The sequence below is a fragment of the Sebastes fasciatus genome, chromosome 6 (assembly GCF_043250625.1).
Source record: "Sebastes fasciatus isolate fSebFas1 chromosome 6, fSebFas1.pri, whole genome shotgun sequence".
Taxonomy (NCBI): Eukaryota; Metazoa; Chordata; class Actinopteri; order Perciformes; family Sebastidae; genus Sebastes; species Sebastes fasciatus.
The window spans coordinates 32,698,115-32,718,322 of NC_133800.1; the positions used below are offsets into that span (position 1 = coordinate 32,698,115).

General features: G+C 39.4%; 1 protein-coding gene across 8 annotated transcripts in view; it reads right to left on the reverse strand.

The window, feature by feature from the left end:
- Window positions 1-18,769, reverse strand: part of gpat2 (glycerol-3-phosphate acyltransferase 2, mitochondrial) — a 153,161-nt gene extending 134,392 nt beyond the window's left edge. For 2 of the 8 annotated variants that reach the window (XM_074639343.1, XM_074639335.1), the window contains exons 1-2: window positions 18,611-18,769; window positions 8,192-8,256 (exon numbers count right to left, since the gene is read on the reverse strand). The gene's annotated coding sequence lies outside the window, so the exon portion shown is untranslated. Of the gene's footprint in view, window positions 1-8,191; window positions 8,261-17,707; window positions 17,798-18,610 lie in introns of those variants that run through there. The other 6 variants (XM_074639344.1, XM_074639336.1, XM_074639337.1 and 3 more) reach the window with 6 other exon arrangements.
- Between the last annotated feature and the right edge of the window lie 1,439 nt (window positions 18,770-20,208).

The following is a 20,208-nucleotide window of genomic DNA, read 5'->3' on the forward strand; positions in this document are numbered from 1 at the left end:
GGCACGTCGGTTTAATCATTTTCATCCAAGCGCACCTCCTTCCTGAGATTGCTGTTAGCATGATCCTGTTTAAATCAATCTAAAATGAAAACAATAATAGCTAAAGCATTCATTCTTTTTGCAGCAGAAAGCTAAGGCTCATCACGTTGTACGCTCATGATGATGTCATTGCGTTAGGTGCAGTATAAAAGTTGGTGAAATGCGTGGTGGCGCCAGATTTATTAGTGTATTGCCCCGTAATGGCCGCGGGAGATCGTTGTTTACATGATGCTGTTTAAATCGATCTAAGATAACATAGTTCAAAAAACTTATGGAGTGTTAAGAAATATTTTGTTCATGTTTCTACATTTAGAAATCTTTTGGATCAATATGTTTTGTGTTTATTTAGTAAAATGTTATGAAAAAACGCCATATTTAGTATATTTTTTTTATGACAATTTTAATACATCTATGAATTATTATGGTTTATTTACTTACATAACCTTTTAGCTTAGGTTGTAGAGATTATAGGGATATGAGGCATTTGAAGATACTCGAAGAAATTACATTACAATTAGCAAAAATACCAATACCACTGGCGGAACATTACTATTGCAGAGTTCAAAGGGTTAAAGTGAAGGGCGTTAGCCCTGAAGTTAGCAACAACTTTGGCCCAGGCTCACGTCAGGTGGACTGACCTTTAAGATGGACCAGCTATTCTCATTTTTGTGACAAGCCACCAGACCTCCAACACCAAGTCATCTGTTTTTATTCTTTTTATTAAAAATTATCAACTGTTTTTCATTTAAATGTCTGGAAGAGCCCTGTAATACAATTGTCTAATCATATTTTAGTTGCTTTTTGTCAGTTGATAAAACATTTTTACTGATTGTGATTAATGGGGGTATTGACTCACATCGATCGCAGGCCCCTGAATTGAATCAAAATTGTATCGTGGCAGACTTTTTGATATCAGCAAACATCATATTTTTGTCCAAAGAATCCATATAATATTGTATTGTGATGAAACTTGTGATTTACAGTCCATACTAACATTGATTTGAAATACGTACTGTTGTCTTTTCCTGCACTATATACCCTACAGTAGCCTGATTAGAACAAAGCAAGACACTAGACTGAGAACAGCAACCTAACAGAGACGAAAAACAGTCTTTAGAGTTGGACATAACACTTAGCACAATGCCATTGGTGCACTGTATCCACTGAAGCACACACACACACACACACACACACACACACACACACACACACACACACACACACACACACACACAAGTTGAAAGCCCTGTGGAGCAGCTGATTAATGTCATGGGAATCTAGCAAAAAATGCAAAACATGGCAATGCGAGGGCAACAAAATAATGCTTTAGTGGGTGATTGTCAGTGAAAGAATGTAAGCAAAAGAACAACTGGATCATGTGCTTATATTCTAAAAGTAATGATTGACAGCTATGACTACACACTAGTGGAGTTCTGCTCTTATTACTCAGCAATAAATGAGGCCAAAGAAATCTAAATTACATTCTCTTATCTAATATCTTAGCTACAACTAAAGTTAGACATTGTAAAGGAGACGTGTCCTCATACTGACCTTTAATTAAATTCTCTAAGAATTGCAGTGAGTATAAGAGTATTTTTTTTATATTAAGACATTCTGAAAGAGCAACAGAGGAGGGATCCCTCTTCCAGGACGGATAGACGTGCACTAGATGTCGTGTGTACAGAGCAACAACATAATGAAAATACAACACAGACAATCCAATACTGTTTTGTACACTCACATCACATGCATACGCCTGTTTTTTATGTGCGCGGCGATATTACAGTATAGCAGGGTATTTAGAAATCCTGATGGTATGATTTTTAATACAATAAATACAGACGCTCCGCTTTCTATGACGCGCCACTAGAGATCAGTTTCTACTAGTGGAACAGGCAGCTGAGCTGAGAAAGATGGCGACTACTAGTGGTGGGGATAACGTTACAGGAATAGTAAAAAAGAAGAATGCCTCTGCTTGTTTGGGGGTATTTTGTGTTTAGTATTCTTCCAACTACAAAAGCAGTTTATGGCCATACAATTTTATTCAACTGCCGCCAAAATTGTTTGCAAGAGCACAGAGTTCTTCATAGATTTAGCATCTTAATTTTGCTTTCAAAGTGCCCCAGATTGATGCATTTAACTTTAAAATGTACAAAATTATCTTCCAGGGGAGCATTTCCCAGGACCCCCTTAGAGAGGAAAATTCCTGTATTTTTTTCATATCGATATTTATCGCAGAAAAAATATATTGCAATGTCATTTTTTGCAGCTCTAATTTCCTTACTGTGAAAATGCATGGGTGCAACTTCTATCCAAAGAAGAAATGGAAGATAGCAAATTACAAGCCAACAGCCCTAAGGTTTTGGGAGCACTGTATAATGAAAAGCTGACCTATGGGAATCCTTTTTAATCACATAAAAATAATGGCAAATTTGCTTCCCCCAGCACCAAATCAGATAAACCTTTCTAATAGCAGGCCTGCTCTCCGAGATCAAGCCAAACAATTTATCAGTGATATGTGTAAACATTCTCGCAAATGCACTCCAGCTCCCGAGTGGCCAGCATAGTGTTGGAAGGGGAGAGGCGACGATGACTTCCACAGAAGAAGAAACGGAGGGAGAGGGAGAAGAAAAGACGACAAATCAATAATGTGGTGTTAGAAGAGGACAGTGAAATTGAAAACGCAAACTGCGAGGTAGAATGAGAGACAATACAAAAGCACCACTAGAGTGTTAATTTGGTAGAGGTATGAAGCCGCTCATGCGCTATTAAAAAGCAGACTCCTGCAGGGATATTGAAACAAATAAACACTCCACAAGCCTCTCAACATCACACAGATGTGATGGTACTGCAGGCACTACAATGTGAAGTGGCAAAAACAATGCACAAACAAAGCACCACAAAGGGTTATGGTACACAGAGGCCACCATTGTGGAAGTGAATTGACGTCAGCGAGTCCTTGACGCACTACAGACTTTGCCCCTCTGAAATGCACAGCTCTCATGAGAGCTGAAGGATCTGCCTACACCTATGTTTGGCTGCAAACATTATGGATAAAATGAGAATCATGATTTTCTTGCACCTGTGGGTGGTGAAATTATCTGGTAATCATACTTCTCAGCCTCCCCGGAAAAGTTTATTCTCCGACTAATTGTGGGACCTCAGATCTAGGAGGAGTCTTGGAGGGGTCTTGTTCATGAGTGAGGGTAAAATCGAGCGTGAGACGGACAGGCGGTTCGGTGCGGCGTCAGCAGTGATGCGAGCGCTGTACCGGACCGTTGTGGTGAAGAGGGAGCTGAGCCAGAAGGCAAAGCTCTTGATTTACCAGTCCATCTATGTTCCGACTCTCACCTATTAGGGCTGGGACGATACACCTATCTCCTGATACACTTCTATCACGATACTTGGGTGTCTATTCGATATGTATTGCCATTATCAAGTATTCAAGTAAGTATTGCAATTCGATATTACGATTTATTGAGATTTTTGTTAACTTTTTTAACACTACACCATGGGGAAAAAGTAGAATCATACACTTCTAAGGACATTTAACTTGAAAAATATCAAAATGAATGCAGTAAAAATGTTTGATTTTCAGCCTGTATTTAATCAGAGATGTCCTGAAGTCAAATATATCAGTCATTGTCAGGAACTCAAAAATCAAGTACTAGTATTTTCTTTTTAATTCATAAGGGACATGTAATGTTTTATACTTCTGGTGAATATAATCCAATCAATCTTATTTCCATATATGTATTTTGTATATACAGTTCCCTTTGTTAACACCTTATTTTGAAAACCTGATGTAGTCACGTGTATACTTCCTCTAACCTCTCCAAGTCCGTCTCTAGCTCTCCCGTCAGCTCCGTTCTCTTCATACATCCATGGTCAGCTCCATCGGGGCCGTTTGCATGCATTTAACATAAATGTCAGTATATGGGTGCTCAACAGTTGTAGCGTCGGCCCATTTGACCACGGAGATGAGAGTGACGGCTGTCTTGACCTTACGGTACCGCAATACGATAACGTTTCCTGTCCATGACAGAGTAAGCATGCAGCTTTAGCCGTGATGTCTAGCTCTGCTTTTTACGTTGGGTTTAAAATGTGATGGTGTACGTCGTATCCACGTGGACCCTCCACCGTTTTCTGCTTTCTCGTTCTAATAATACATCCATGATTCATGCTCACTGCGGCTGTGTTTTGGTTTTTGAAATGGATATGACGTCACGTTATTCAGACTACAACAATAAAAGCGGTAACTTCCTTCTACTTCCGCATAGACTCAAATTTATATCACTTATTGTATATCGATTCTGGCTTTAAAAAATCAATTTCAAAATCGTAAAAAATTAATCGTGATACATAGGTGAATCAGGGTTTTTTTTCCCACCCCTAACAGCCGCTCTCTACAGTGCAGAGTTCTGCTGCATGAATGTGTGAATGTAAAAGATTATTTGAGCACACTGCGGATACCGCGGTTGGTAAAATACACAGATTTGCTAAGTTACGATGCTAATTATCAATAGCAATGAGCAATGTACAAAATAATAAAACATTCAGGTAGTAGCTTCTCATTTCTAGCCAGCGCTGACCGTCACTTTAACCAGTTATGAAATGACAAACGTCAAAATGAGTACTGCGGTTAAGGACTTGCTGACGTAAATTCACTTCCACACCGGTGTACCTAAGTCCTTTCAGTCATTTGTTGCAGCTGGAATGCTTTCACAGTTTGAAAAATAAACTTGTCATTGCTCTCTGGTGGACAAACTATGTAACTGCATAACTATTATTATTATTATTATATATCAGCCTGGCTGATTTATCAGCTCCATCTACAAGATCGGCTTAATCTATCCTTCAATGAATACAACATTAACCTCAAACAGTGTTCAAAGAATGACAAAGACGCTCGGTCTACTAACGCATATTACCACTGGGAACTGTTTTTGTGTTTTTCTTCTTCATACTAACTCTTACACGTCATGTGTCCCAATAAAATAAGAAATGGGGAAATGATTTTGGTCGTTTAAAAAAAACCTTTCTACCACTAGCACAATTTAGATGAATAGTTGTTTACAAGTTTTGCGAGACAGAGGGGTGGATCACGGCACATGGTGGAAGTGGTGGTTTTGGGGGGGGGGGTTAAAGATAAAGAGATACTTATAGAGATATTTGCACCCTCAAGACCGTAGATGCCCACCCACTGTCTCCTGCAGAAGTGTGACACGACGAGCAGCTCAGAGAGTGAATACCAGCTTTGTGTGAGAGCATATGCTTGAGGAGATTAAAAAAGAGGGCAAAAGTGAAAAGAGAGGAAAATAATTCAGACAGCTTCCCTCCAGCCTGTTCCTGTGGTTCGGCAGTCAGTGACACCTCAGGAAGAGGAGCGAGAGGGGGCGGGGGGTAGAGTGTCAGTTGACTGTGGTGCAGAAACACAGACAGAGGTACAATCAGCTCTTTCAGTAACACTCACCAAGCAACTAAAATAAGTTTTTATTGAAGACTATTGGGACTGATGCTGTGTTCACACGAGCAACGCAGCATTTTCGATGGAAGCCGGTGACACGAAGCTACAAACTGACGTCCGACACTTGTTGCTAGGTGACAGGCGTGATGCGCTACAAACGAAGTTGAGCTGGTCTCGACTTTTTTTAGCGGAACAATGACGCAGTGAAGCGCAAACCAATCATATGATTTTGTTTCACCCTGTTTCATTCCGTATGTAAAAATGCCGCTAGCCAGTTCCCAGAGCTATCTAACAACAAAACTACGTCAAGGAGCACTTGAGCAACACTTCAATAGCGACTCGGTGACAATGTAGCTTTTGTTTGGTTGTTTTTGTAGCTCATAGTGTGAACATAACTTGACACTTAAAGCTGCAGTGGGTAGAAATGGAGCAAATATGATTAAAAAAAGTTATTTTATAAAACGGTAACTATATCCTGACAGTATGAGACAGGTAATCTGAAACAAATCATGTTCCTCTGTGTCCTCTGGTGCTCCTAACGGCATCTGCAGGATTTCACAGGCCAAAGGAAACCAATCAGGGCCGAGTTGGAGCCTTGCCGTCTCTGAGCAGCTGTCAATCACTCGCAAACTCCGATCAAATGGTCAAACTAGGCAGCGCTGATCAAATATGAATCAATATTCTGTTACTGTAATGTCTATTTCTCTCCTCAAATGTTTTCAGAAACATCTTGTAGTGTACTGTTTAGCTGTAAAATGGGAAAGTTGTGATGGGAAAGAAATGAACAATCTTTGACTTTATTGCAAACTATATAACTACTGAAATCTAAGTCAGAGTAATAAATACTTAATAAACTAGAAGTGCACTCGGAGAGCGCAGGCCTCCGCCAAGACAGGTTTCATGTACGTCGCTCAAAATAACAAATATCTAACTAAATAAATACATCTGGATCATTGTATATGAAACTCAAACTAATAAATACATAAATAAATATATAAATCTGGCACTGAACATCAAACCTCAAGTAATAAATACTTAAATAAATATATAAATATGGAACTAAACATAAAACTCAAAGTAATAAATACTTAATAAATAAATAATTCTGAAACTGAACATCAAACAAAGTAATAAATACCTAAATAAATAAATAAATCTCGATCATTGAATATGAAACTCAAACTAATAAAATACCTAAATAAATATATAAATCTGGAACATCAAACTCAAAGTAGGCCAAATTAATAAATAAATCTGGAACTTAAGATCAAACTAACCATAATTTATTTTTTGAAAGAGAATTTAATGATTTCTTTTCCTTCCTGTGTGTCTGTCTTGAATCACGGACAAAGAGCTGGTAGTGTTGCGTTGTATATTTGAGAGATAACTTCAGAAATCAGCTGAAAACGGGTCAGATATGACATGAATAGGCTACCGCTTGTCTGTTTGCGGTAAAATCAGCTGTTCCCCGGGACCGCATAACCAGCTGTTCCCAGGACCGCGAGGGTATAGCCCCTACCGCCAGAATAATGTGGTTAAAACGCTTTCTTTTTTCATGCAGTGGAGATGGCTGGAGCGTACGGAGTCGACCGGTCTGGAAGTACAAGTGCCATTTCATGTGGTCTTTTACAGATGTTTAGATGATGATCAGAAGTAAATCACATGCACACATATGTTTCAACAGAAGTGGCCCTCATTATGTGCATGAAGAATCCATGCAAAACAGTGATGTACACCCTTGCATGACTGGTGGAGACTGTGCAGCCATCAGAGCCCAGTTCCAACGATAACAATAGTTTGCAAAACGTCCTATCAGGTCAACCTACACTGCGAACTTAGTTTTGAAAACATTTGCAGCTATCCCGCTCGCAAACAAACACACATCCACATGAACATGCACGGACTAACACGATTCCCTGAAGAGCACTCATGTAGAGGGAGACAGATGCAATCATCGCCCACCAGATACCATGAATTACTGCCTCAGTTCCCCTGACACAAGACACTCACAAGGCACAGCACTTCAAAGAACCACATGCAAACCAAATAGGCTATATATCCCAGTTGGTTTAAAAAAATAATCTGAAAACTAGGGCTGTATTCATGCTCCCTGTACACGGTTTGCAGTGTAGTTGTGTTTGGAATAGTAGTGAACGCATTGAGAGAACGGTGAGATCCTGAATGTGCTGCAAAGTTCACCAGAGTTCAGACTGCTTACGATCGGTGTCATGAAGTAGCACGACTTCACTCTCACAAAGAGATATCATTTATGTATGGTAATAACTAATCTATAATCAAATATCTGAACTATCATTCCATTGATTTTCACACACAAAAACTCCCAGCAGGCCATACTCAACATTCAAAGGATGTTTCGCCCCCCCAACCCCAGAGAAAAACACTCCCTGTGATAGAGATGACGGTATACTGTTGCTATGGTCCCTTGTAACATAGCAACTAAGTGACTTATTCAGTACATTTTCCATAGAACAGCTGTGGACCCCCGACCAAGGCCGTCAGATCAACCCCAAGGGCATCGGAGCACCCCACCCCCCAGTACATTCACTAGAGGGGATTACAAAGAATGGGCTCACACACACACACAAGTATGCGGGCAAAGACACAGTTTTCTGCATTTTGTTGTGCTCTGTCTGTCGGCAACAGGAGGAGGGATGTTTGTCCTACCTTATTCTGAAGCAGCAGCAGCAGGTTTTGTCTGATGAGGACGACTGATGTCTAGACGTTCAGCGCTGTCTTAAAAGAAACAAAAGACACATTAGGAGCCTGAAGTCGTCTTAGTGAACAATATCAAAGCCTTAGAGCTGCAGTGGGTGGAAATGGAGCCAATATGATTAAAATAAAATTGTTTTTATAAAACAGTAACTATATCCTGACAGTAATGCATGAGATCTGAAAAAAATCATGTTCCTCTGTGTCCTCCGGTGCTCCTAATGGCATCTGCAGGATTTCACAGACCGGAGTAAAACAACCAATCAGAGCCGAGCTGGAGCCTGCCGTCTTTGAGCAGCTGTCAATCACTCGCAAACTGCAATCAAACGGTCAAACTAGGCAGCGCTGATAGAATATTAATCAATATTCTGTTACTGTAATGCATATTTCTCTCCTCAAATGTTTTCAGAAACATCTTCTTGTAGTGTACTGTTTAGCTGTAAAATGAGAAAATTTGTGACCCGGCAGCCATGTTGAGATCAGTTGAGGAAATACCAAGCACCGCCCACCAGCCAGAGCACAGCCAATAGGAACGCTCTCTCTCTGAAATGTCCTGTGATTGGTCAAAGTCTCCCGTCACGGGCTAGATTATTTAAAGTCTGTAAACAGAGCCATGAGGAGGTGCAGAAGTCTAGTTGTCTCTCAGAACACTTGAATTACAATATGCTGAAAGGTTATTATGGAATTTTTGCCCAATGATGCCACAAATATTCTGTCTACTGCACGTTTAAGTATAGCGGACATTAGATTAATGCTTACCTTTTTTTTTTTTTAATGAATACATTTTTACATTTTAAGATTTTTAATTAATAAAAAAATATTTTAAGTTCCATGTTCTGTCATCTTTTATTCCATTGCTTTTCCTGAAGTTTCAAATTTTTGCCGTGGTATCGTTTCAGTATCGGTATCGAGATATTTAGGCAGGGTATCATATCGGCAGCCATGTTGAGATCAGTTGGAGAAATACCAAGCACCGCCAACCAGCCCGAGAAAACTTTCTCATTTTACATCTAAACAGTACACTACAAGATGTTTCTGAAAACATATGAGGAGAGAAATAGGCATTACAGTAACAGAATATTGATTAATATTTGCTCAGTGCTGCCTAGTTTGACTGTTTGGTCGGAGTTCACGAGTGATAATCCGAAAGCTCTAAAAACCACAGCATCATCTCCTGTCTTATGGTCTCCTTTGTGCAAAGAAACTGATTCTCTGGTTCTGGAAAAAGAAAGAAGTGCTGACGTTTAAATCCTGGATAACAACACTGACTGATACCCTCCACCTGGAAAGAACCCGACATATCCTTAATGACAGACTGGAGGTATTTGAAAGGATTTGGAGAGCGATGATCTCCTCTATAGAACGGTCGGATAATTAAGACGCAATGCACACAGCCTGAAAATAGAGCTATGAGGAGGTACAGAAGTCTAGTTATCTCTCAGAACACTTTAATGACAATATGCTGAAAGGTTATTATGGAATTTTTGCCCAATGATGCCAAAAATATACTGCGTACTACTGGTTTAACTCTGTTCTAAAATCTATGAATGAAGCAAGACGAGCCAATCTGAGTAAAAAGAGAGTATTTTGGGGTATATGTCTGCTCTTATGAGTCTAAAGAAATCCCTTCATATTTAATTTTCTACAAAACGTCTGCAGATGTGTGTCTGCGTGGGTGGGGGAGCAAAGCAGGTCATGACGAGCATAGGCTTATGCCTGTACGAACTGTATGTGGCACATCTCCCCCCCACTCAGTAAGGAATAAGTGTCAGCCCAACCAGAGAGGAGAGGGATAAGAATAAAGCCTTCCAGGAATGAAAGTGTGGCATCTTCAGCATGATTAGGTATTCACACCCAGACAAGCCAAATCAGAGGTAATAGGGAAGACATCAGTGCAGCGAGCAAAGACAAACGAGAGAGGAGAGGGATGAGATGTGAGGGGAGGAAGAGAAAACCTCTGACTCCGAGCTCATTTGATTGCAGTGAACCAACTCTTTTCTATCTACTATGACGTACACATTCACTCGCCGATGCACTACATGACACTCTTTCAGCAAACCACTGTAGATGGACATTGCTTTTTTACTTTGATAAAGTCAATCCATTTCACCGCCAACTGTTGCTACACACTCCCCCACACATTCAGGCACTTGAAACGTGGATTAGCTCATGTATCAACATGACATGGATACAGGCTTCCCTCCTCTCCTCTCCTCTCCTCTCCATCAGAGGGTGAAATTACATGATATCTCTGATCCTTTCAGAGCTTTAAAACATCACATTAGGCCTCAGCTGTGCTTTCAATTTCTCTCATTTTCACCGTTTCATCCTTTTTTTGCCAAACCTCAACCCACACATCAGGTGGGTGTTTAAAAAATGTCCTTGTCAAAAAAGGAAATCTTGCAAGTGGTGTATAACCTGTTACTGATTCATTTTGATTCCTTAAAGTTAAATAATGCAGCCTTGTTACAGTCGGTTACTTAAAGGAACTTTTAACTGGTTATTCTTAATGTTCGTCAACTGTGCCACTTGGTCGGATTCCTCACGAAATCAGACAAAATCATGCAGATTCACCAGGATCTCCTTCAGCTCGGACTCCAGCGGGACCTCCAGCAGCAACCAGCCCACCACGGACACATCGACCTGCAGTCAGAGCATCAGCGGGAGGTGGAGAGCTCTGCGCCCGGCAGCAGTGAAAATGGCACTGGCCCCACCGGCCACCAAATTTGGTGGCCAAAGTAAATTTTTGGTGGTCCAAAATGTAACCTTATGTTAAAACAATACAGAAAAGGCAATTTAACGCAACTTAACACAGCCTTCCTTAACTCTGACATTCATGAAAATATATAATTATTTATAATATATTATATATTTTTTATTTTATTTGTTCTCTCACAGTCCCCCAATGCCTCTGCCTCATATACGCTCTCTCTCCTTCTCCCTCCCAGCATTGTGCCGGAGTCAGTCATGAATTTGTACATTACGTCTTTAGATAAGTCATATTTTAGCCACTTAAACTCCTAATTTTTCGTTGCCATTTCTTTCTTTCATAATTCGCCACAAACCTCGTACCTATCAGCAGTGAGCTTGAGATCAGACTGGAGATGTAACCACTTAAAAGATGGGTGATACTTGCTATCTACGCCTACGTTTGTAAACAGAAAACACGTTTTATATTGTAATAAACTGGAAAAGACACACAATATAGCCACCTGCAAGGTTGTTATTAGCGATGGTAATTTACCTTGATAAGGCTACTGCAGTAGGCTTGTGCCAATTGGCATCAACTATCGACGACTGAGGAGATGATTGCAGATTACCCTGCCAATTTATTTATGTAAAATGTATTTACGAATTGTATAAAAATCCTAATCAGTCTGCTGTGGTAATCAACTGCTTCCTATGTAAATGTGTGTTTTACATTTTGCACTAGAATAAAATACCAAACAGTCTAATCTCTGAATCCCTGTCGGTACTCTTTGAACATACAACAGTTGGCTCCTTTGTCGCAGCATCAGTTATCACTCCGCTCTGTCGGCTTTTTACTACTACAAACTGCTGTGAAAACATATTTTGGGGGGAAAAAAATAATGAACGTAATGTTAATCAGCGTGAGCCATGCTGTTTTTTGACACAGTTTTGTTTAATCAATCAATAGAGACACATGCTCCTGACAAAAAGGCTTGTGCTGTGTTGTGTTGTGAGGGAAGTTATGAAAATGTTAAAATTGTGATTATACGATATCAGTAGATAAACTGTAAAACTATAAAAACAAAACAAAAAACAAAGCATTTGAATACTGATTTGGAGGTCGATTACCATGGCAACGGTCGATGCTTCGAAGCATTCAGGTCAGCCCTACTCTGGACGTTGTCATGTGTCAATATTTTTGAAAAACAATCTCCTTAAAGCAGCAGCACAACCCATCAAAAAGGAATCTCAAGGATTTATACTCACAGTAAATCTGCACAAAGTACATAAATGTATATCAGATTTATGGGGACAGGAGGGAAATAAAATTATAGTATCATTGCATTACAGCCCATACGGATGGCGCAAAGACAGCCCTGCATGACAGTGACTTATATGAAATATACCTTCACCTCTTCCATTAATCTAATTCACTGAATCCATGCAAGAACTAACACATTTCTATTTCTATTAACACAGTTTATGCTATCATAATAATAATAAAGATAATTACCACACACATGTCTGTAGGTGAGCTCAGTTATTTTGGCCTGATAAACATCAGCTGAGTCCCAAATGCCAATAATGTCCTAACTTCCTTGATACCTCGGACGCTTCCTAGAAAAGATCACTTGTTTAACTGTATACAGTAGAGGTCGTGACAGCTGTCCTATTTAGCATCACGTGAGTGCACTTCAACTGAAGTTCAGGGAGGAATATAAGTAACCCTAAAATAAAAAAAACATGTATTTATAGTAATTAGTGTGATCCAAGTATTGCACGCATTAATATTTAATGCCATTTGGAGCACATTTTTTCCCCCTACACAATATTAATTACAGCCCCACATGTTGTTAGTGCTCCGTCCAAAGAGACACCATATGTTTTGCTCTGAGTATTTGTGCATTTGTTATTGAATTTCATCACCTCTACATGCAATTTTACTTCTGTGGAGTGTAATAGCAGCAGTTGAAATTGCAGCTAGCAGTAAGCTCTCTATCCAGGGTCTACAGTAGGCTGTCTTCAACTATATTTGATTTTATGTGTTTTATGCTGGAGGATGTGTCGTCTATTACAAGCCACCTGCTGTGATTTGACACTGGCTAAAATACTGTCCAGAACGATGAGCGTAGTGTACGAGGAGTATGTCTCTACTACTTAACTACATTTCTCATAATGTATGTATTAAATAATTCCGTCTGAACAGAGCTGACAGCGACCATTAAAAACACTTCTCAATATCTACTTTTCTGCCTTCTCCTCATCTTCACAAGGTCCCTGAGAGCAATGTTGTTTTGCTCCAATCCTGTGCCATTTGGTGCAGCTCCATGATTTGATTTAAGGTTTCATAATGAAATTTTCATTATTTATGATTCTGCGACAGCCACGATAAAACTGACACAGATGGCCCTATGTAGGGGAAACACTGACTCTACCAGCCTGCTTCAAGACTTCCACCCAGGGTTTACGTTAGCCGTCTTTTAGCCGTTATCACATGTAGTTTTCCGGCAGATGGAATTATCAACGGCAAAATGTCCATTGGGAAATATGCCAAATAAATGAATGAATTTTTTATTTTTTTTTACCTAAGCTTGTGCCAATTCGCAATCCGATCGGATTGACGATTGGTTTTTTTCTACGACAATATTATATTTAGAGATGTTTCTGGTGGCGCAGCATGTCCGCCCACTGTGCCAAGTTAATCAGCACAAGTGACGAGTGATTTTTAAATCCTTAATTACAAACCAGTTTGGCGTCTCTTTTCCATGGATCTGACACCGTTCATCTCTATTCTTCGTATGCCTGCTCACCAAAACTTTGCTCTGCGCTCCATCAGAGTGGTTAGCGTTATGGAAACGGCTGTACCGAATGTAATTTTGTTTACATTCAAAGCTTTAATTGAATTTTTTTAGAATTAAGCTTTGAATGTCTGTTGTCATATTTTATGATGTTATCACCCTAAAAGAAATGGGGGAAAAACATGATTTTGTCTTGTTAAGGTTATATAAATGAAAAATTAGTCGAGTTCGGGAGCTAGTCACCACTAATAGCTTACACCTATGGCATTTTACACCGCATAAATTAGCTTAGCGGCTAGCAGACTTCTCCATTCTCATAGGTATTCTACTGCATTTCCCGGCAGAACATCACAGTTGAATTTCAGCCTGCATGCACTTTGTTTCAGCCTTATATTGTTGAAACAAAGCAGCTGATACTGGTAGCGAGGGCAACAAGTTAGTTAGCGGATAGCCAGGCGTCTGAATGCCGTCTCCCTGCTCTCACACACACACAAAGCTCCGCCCTCGGAGAAACACAGAGAAGAGGAGAGAAACTAGCGCTAGTAAATGATAGCAAAACACAGTAAAGACTCTCACACTTAGCTGAAATGAAACAAGTGCACATAAATTAGGAAAATTATATATTTAGTTTCTTTCTTTTAGGGGAGTATGGTAGGGGAAGCACTGGAATAGGGCTCCCTTTTCAATACTGTGTGTCTGCACACAAAAAAAGACTTGGTGGAAGACTATGCACTTTTAGTGTTGACTCGAAAAAGCCGAACAGCATGACTAATATTTTTTCAAACATATTATATCAAAAAGCAAGCAGATAACAAAAAAGGTAATCAGTCACAGCTTTGCAACTGATCTGTAACATCTCTGTGACTCTGGAGTAAAGACGATAGTGAGTCTAAAGTGAAGGTGAAGTCGTAGGACACAGACAACTGATAACAGACTGGAACATATAAAGTATGCTGATAGTGTCTGTCTGTCAACCAACTATTAGTCACCACCTCTCCCCACAGGAGACTTGCATTCTCCACTGTGAAAAAGAACAATGTATGCATTAAGAGGGCTGCAACTAACAACTGTTATCCAATTGATTATTACTTTGATGAATCCGTTGTTAATCTGATAAGAGAAAAGCTAAATTGTATTATTTCCAGCATTTTATTCAAAAAACAAAAGTTATTCCACGCCTTTTTAGATTGGGGCTGGGGCAATTCATCGACGTAATCGATTACAGAAATACGCTGATTTGCATAACGTGTGGACGGTTCTCAGACTGGTGACCGGCTGATCAGTCCCAATTTTTTGCTAGTCAATTTTACACACGTGCCACATGATAGTTTTACGTCAGCACACAGCGGCATAGACAGTAACTACACACACACACACACACACACACACACACACACACACACACACACACACACACACACACACACACACACACACACACACACACACACACACGTCATCGATGTGAAAGTTCTTCAGCATGAAGTGAAGTAAACATAGAGCTTGCAAATTTGCCACAACTGCAAGTCCAAAATAAGCCATGGAAGAACTTAAAAACATTTGGAACAACTAACTTAATTAGACACTTATTATAGTGTAATTCATTCCCATTCATGCTGCTGAGAGTAAACACAGTGACCTCTGCCAACAGCATGGGGTCTCTCCCGAGCACAGTCCTGCTTATAACAGAGCTAACAGCTCACGTTAAAGGACGACTTGCATTATGATGCGTTCAAGCTCTATTTAGTAAAAAATTATATCGGGCAAAAGTAAATTATAACGCTATCAGGATGTGTTCATGTGTTTGATGTTTTCACAGCAATATAAAATAGATTTTAGAGAGGGAATTATGACCTGTTTAACATCCTAACACTATCTCTAAGCAGCCGTTAACACTTAATTAAAACTACTAATGCCAAGATTTTGTTTTAATCAAAGTAAATATTTAAATAAAAATACAATCCTTTATTTCCAAATCATCTGAATTGTTTCATCTTATGCAAATAACCACTAAAGATGACAAAGTAAAAGATAACACTTTGGATTTTTGATGATTTAACAGACTTCGGGACGTTCCAGGATGATGCTAAAAAGTAAGTCTAGAGCCATGATGTCAATTCTAATTCTTAGAAAGAAAATCGGAATCGGCAGATCAGATTAAAAAAATCGGAATCAGCCAAGAAAATTACAATCGGTGCATCTCTATCTATTACAAGACAGCAAGTTGTGTAGTGTGAACAGTACAGCGATCTGACGACTTTGAAAGTCTTGTAGTGTGAACTTGACATTACTGGGAAATTTAATGGAAATGAGCAATTGTGATGCTATCAATTTTACCTTTACTGTTCCGACTAAGACAAGTCAAAATGTCTGCTGTGAAAAAGGTCGATGTCACAGAAAAACATTTGGATTAAAAATCTGCATCCCGGGCACCTGGGTTAGCTCAGTTGGTAGAGCGGGCGTCCATGTATTAAGGCTTGGTCCTGACCGCGGCGGCCCGGGTTCGAATCCGGCCTGTGGCCCTTTCCGTATCCACTCTCTCTCTCCCCCCTTTCAAGACTCTATCCACTCAATAAAAAATGGAAAAATGCCCCCCAAAAAAAAAAAAAAATAACTTTAAAAAATCTGCATCCCAAAATATTAAATAGACTTCAACATGATCAGCGTTGAGATGAATAATAACCTTAGCTGACTATTTGCCTTCATTATTGTTGATAATACACAAAGGACAGTAAACACACTTAAGGCTATTCTATTTGCTTTTTATAGCCTTTTACCATCTTTTCAAGTATTTATTTAACCTTGTTGTTAAAAACAAAAGTGGATTTGTGTACTTCTACCGTCTTATACAACAATTCAACTGAACAAAGTGCTGCCTACATATAAAATGGACTTCTGTTCTCACTGGAGGGTGAGAAACAAAGAATTATAGTTCAAACATTAACCAGCGTTGTCAGCAACAAACAGAGATGGGCATGAACAGTTTGCCCCTGCATACCCAACAAGTGTAAATACTGCAAAGCAGACAAGACTTGAAGTGAATAAATCTACTAAAGAGCTCCATGATTTGATTTTACTAGTGCAGTGCCCTTTGAAAACACGGCCGTTCAGAACGGGCTGATTGATTGGGCTGTGGTGTTGCTGCTTGCAGCTTTCTCTAAAACCGCTCATACAAACAACTTCACACTCGACCACTGCATTTCCTTGGGCCCTAAGCAATACATCTGTCATGACATAGTTGCGTCACACACCCAAGTCGCGGCTTCTCACGGTCAGAAACAATGGTGAAATACACTCTGGTTCATGGGAAAAAACAGTTAGAGACTTCATCGTAGGCAACTGACTGTAAGGGCCCCAAACAGCCATAGATTTATTATAATATCTAGATATAACAAGTATTGAATTATGTTACTATTCTAACTCATTGTACCCCAACAACATTGGCCCCCAAAGCACTTAAAAGATATGCAACTCAACTGTATACTACTCACTGTGTACTTCTACTTCAGAGGAAAACATTGTAATGCTACTAGGGCTGTCAATCGAGTACAATATTTATTTAATTTTAATCGCATTTTTAAAAATGTAATATTTAATTATTGTAATATGTAAATCTTTGGAGGCCCATGTCCAATTTACAAACGGGTGGGTGCAGGACCTTCAGAACTACAAGGCCAAACACCAACTACACAATCATCCTTCTAGGATAATCCTTTATTAGTCCCCTGGCAGGGAAATTTACAATTTGCAAGCTAGCTAATGTTATGCTAACTGAATGCTCACAAAACGTTGGCTAAAACTGCATATTAATCCCATAACGTTATCCGTAACTGCTTGTTAACAGCATCACTTCTGGCCGTTAAGTCAACGAAAGTCAGCGTCCTGCTGCTCGCACTCGCACTGCATAGACATGAACGAGCATCGGTCAAAACAGTGAGGCGACACACGTCAGCTAAAACCACAATATCACTCTATATTTCACCTGCTTGGCAGTAATGTTAGCTGACCAGACGAAGGTCTCTCCATGAATCACTGCTGATCCTAGTGTTGGCTTTTCCTGCTTCAGCCTCCCGACCGCGACCGGAGGGAACAGAGGAGACACCGGAGTTTTGGTCGGAGACGATAACGTTTCTCACTACGGAGCCCCGTCACTTCACAAGACACGGAAAACCTCTGTTGGTCTGGAGGAGCTGCAGCAGTTATTTCTGCACAAACATCCACTGTACATTTACTAGATATGATCAGAGTTAAACTAACTCTTCTGCAGTGTGTAGTGTGCGCGAATGCACGTGAGGTGGAGCCAGAACGAGCGTGGTGTGTGAGTGAAGGCAGGCAGAGGAGCAGAAGAGCAGTGTACAGCACAGACTCCGGCCCTGGAGACCAAAGCTACGGTCTCCTCCACGTCCTCCGACCGCCGCCCACTGTTTTGCAAGACGGGCTTCACTAGATAGAACTTTGCGGTTTTGGTGCTTCCGTGTAGTTTGTGTTGGAGTCTTGTCTGAACAGTGTAGCCACTCGCGAGCGCGCATGTGACACCGACCCGGTAAATTTATTTGTGTAAAAAGTTACAAACAGTCTCCTTAAGTGATATATGTGCACACATACTAATCATAGGTCAAAACAGCTAAAGCTAATTTTGGCTGAATTATAAAAGGCAGAAGTGAAGTAAAATGAAGAGCCGTTTGGGAGCCGAAAGAGCCGGCTCTTCTTGTTGAGCTGAGCCAAATGAACTGACTCACTAAAAAGAGCCGGTATTCCCATCACTACTCCGCAGCACCTGCGCTGAACCAGACCGAGTAACGGCCCTCATGTAACGGCTTTACAGCATCTGTTTTTGTGAATAACATTAGTTGGCAAACTTTATAAAAAAACAAGAAACACTTACCGCAGTGTTGAAGATGTTCCCAGAATCCTAACAGGGTGAAATATCCCGATAGCGGCACTTAAAACCGTTATTTCTTTCTCTGTTTTTTACCCGACCGTTTCTCAAGTTGTCTGCTAATCCGAACAAAGATGGTTACCGGAAGTGACGTCATGTTGCTGATTTGCACAGACATGAATAATGATTTATACGACCTTAAGTTTAAACGTTTTATTATAAAATACATTTATATATAGAGAGATGTTATTTTAAATTACTTTTATATATATTAATTTGAAAAAAAAATATATCTATATATAATTAATCTTGTGTGGTATCACCATAGAAATAAAAATAAGTGGTCCAGAGAGGTCACTGATCTAAATAAAGTCAAAATTAACACTGAAGCTCTGAAGTTTATTCTTAAGAATAGTAGTTTGACTAAACAATCCCAATTCAAGGTCTACTTCCTGGCTTTTTCTGGAGGTTTCAACCTCTTAGGTTACTACTACTACTACTACTTGGCAATGCACAAGGCATTATCTACTTCAATTTGCACAACACATATTTTACTTTCAGTTTGCACAGCAGAGATATATATTTAATTCCATTTTACTGTATTTTTGTATTTCTTTTATCTTATTATGTATGATTTGTACGGTGAATACAGTGTTTTTTGTACTTATGTCGTGTCGTTTGTGTGAATGATGCATGGTTTTGTGATGTATGTAAATTGCTGCTGTAACACCTCAATTTCCCTTCGGAGATCAATAAAATCTATCTATCTATCTATCTATCTATCTATCTATCTATCTATCTATCTATCTATATCTACTATTTCCAGAGCTTTCAAACTTTTCAGTTGACCTTGATTTTTATTTTTAATTTTTTTTTAAATAATAACAAAATTCATAATACATTTTACGGATAAAGAAAGATTATCAAAAGAAGAAAACACTTCTGCAATTAATTAGATATTATTAATTATTTATTTGGAGAAAAAAAACTTTAAAAGCAGTAAGGCCTTAGAAATACATTTATAAATTCTGCAAAACATAGATCCTACTAATATATTATTTATATTTTATTTCATCTTTTATTTGTTCTTTTCATCAAACAAACCTGACAGGCTGCTTCAAACAGGGCCGGTCATCAAGAAACGCGGATAAACTGTAGCTTGTCTAAAGGATAAGAGACTCACTATACTGTTGTTTCATCTCAAATATCGGAGTGCAGAAGCTGTAGAGCCAAAACAAAAAGCAAAAACCAAAGTACTGGAAGTTTAGCTACCAATAAAATGCAATGGATTGTAACTTGACTGAGTGGTAAGCCTCAAGATTCCCTGTGAGGATGCATCATGTCTGTAGCGCTGTAGTTTATTACTGAGACCAGTTTAAACAGATGGGGAAATGAAGAGCTGTGTACACAACATCAAGCATTCAGTGCATCTCAAATCTGTCTTTGCCCCATTTAATGAGGAGATACTTGTTTCTAAGACACCAGGGGAAGGATTTTCTCTATACAAGTATTGACCAGCAGGCTTTGAGGGATTTGATATTCATCCAAGCTAATTTTACTGATTAGTTTTCCCTCCCTAGGTGAAAGTATGTTAATCAGTAAAA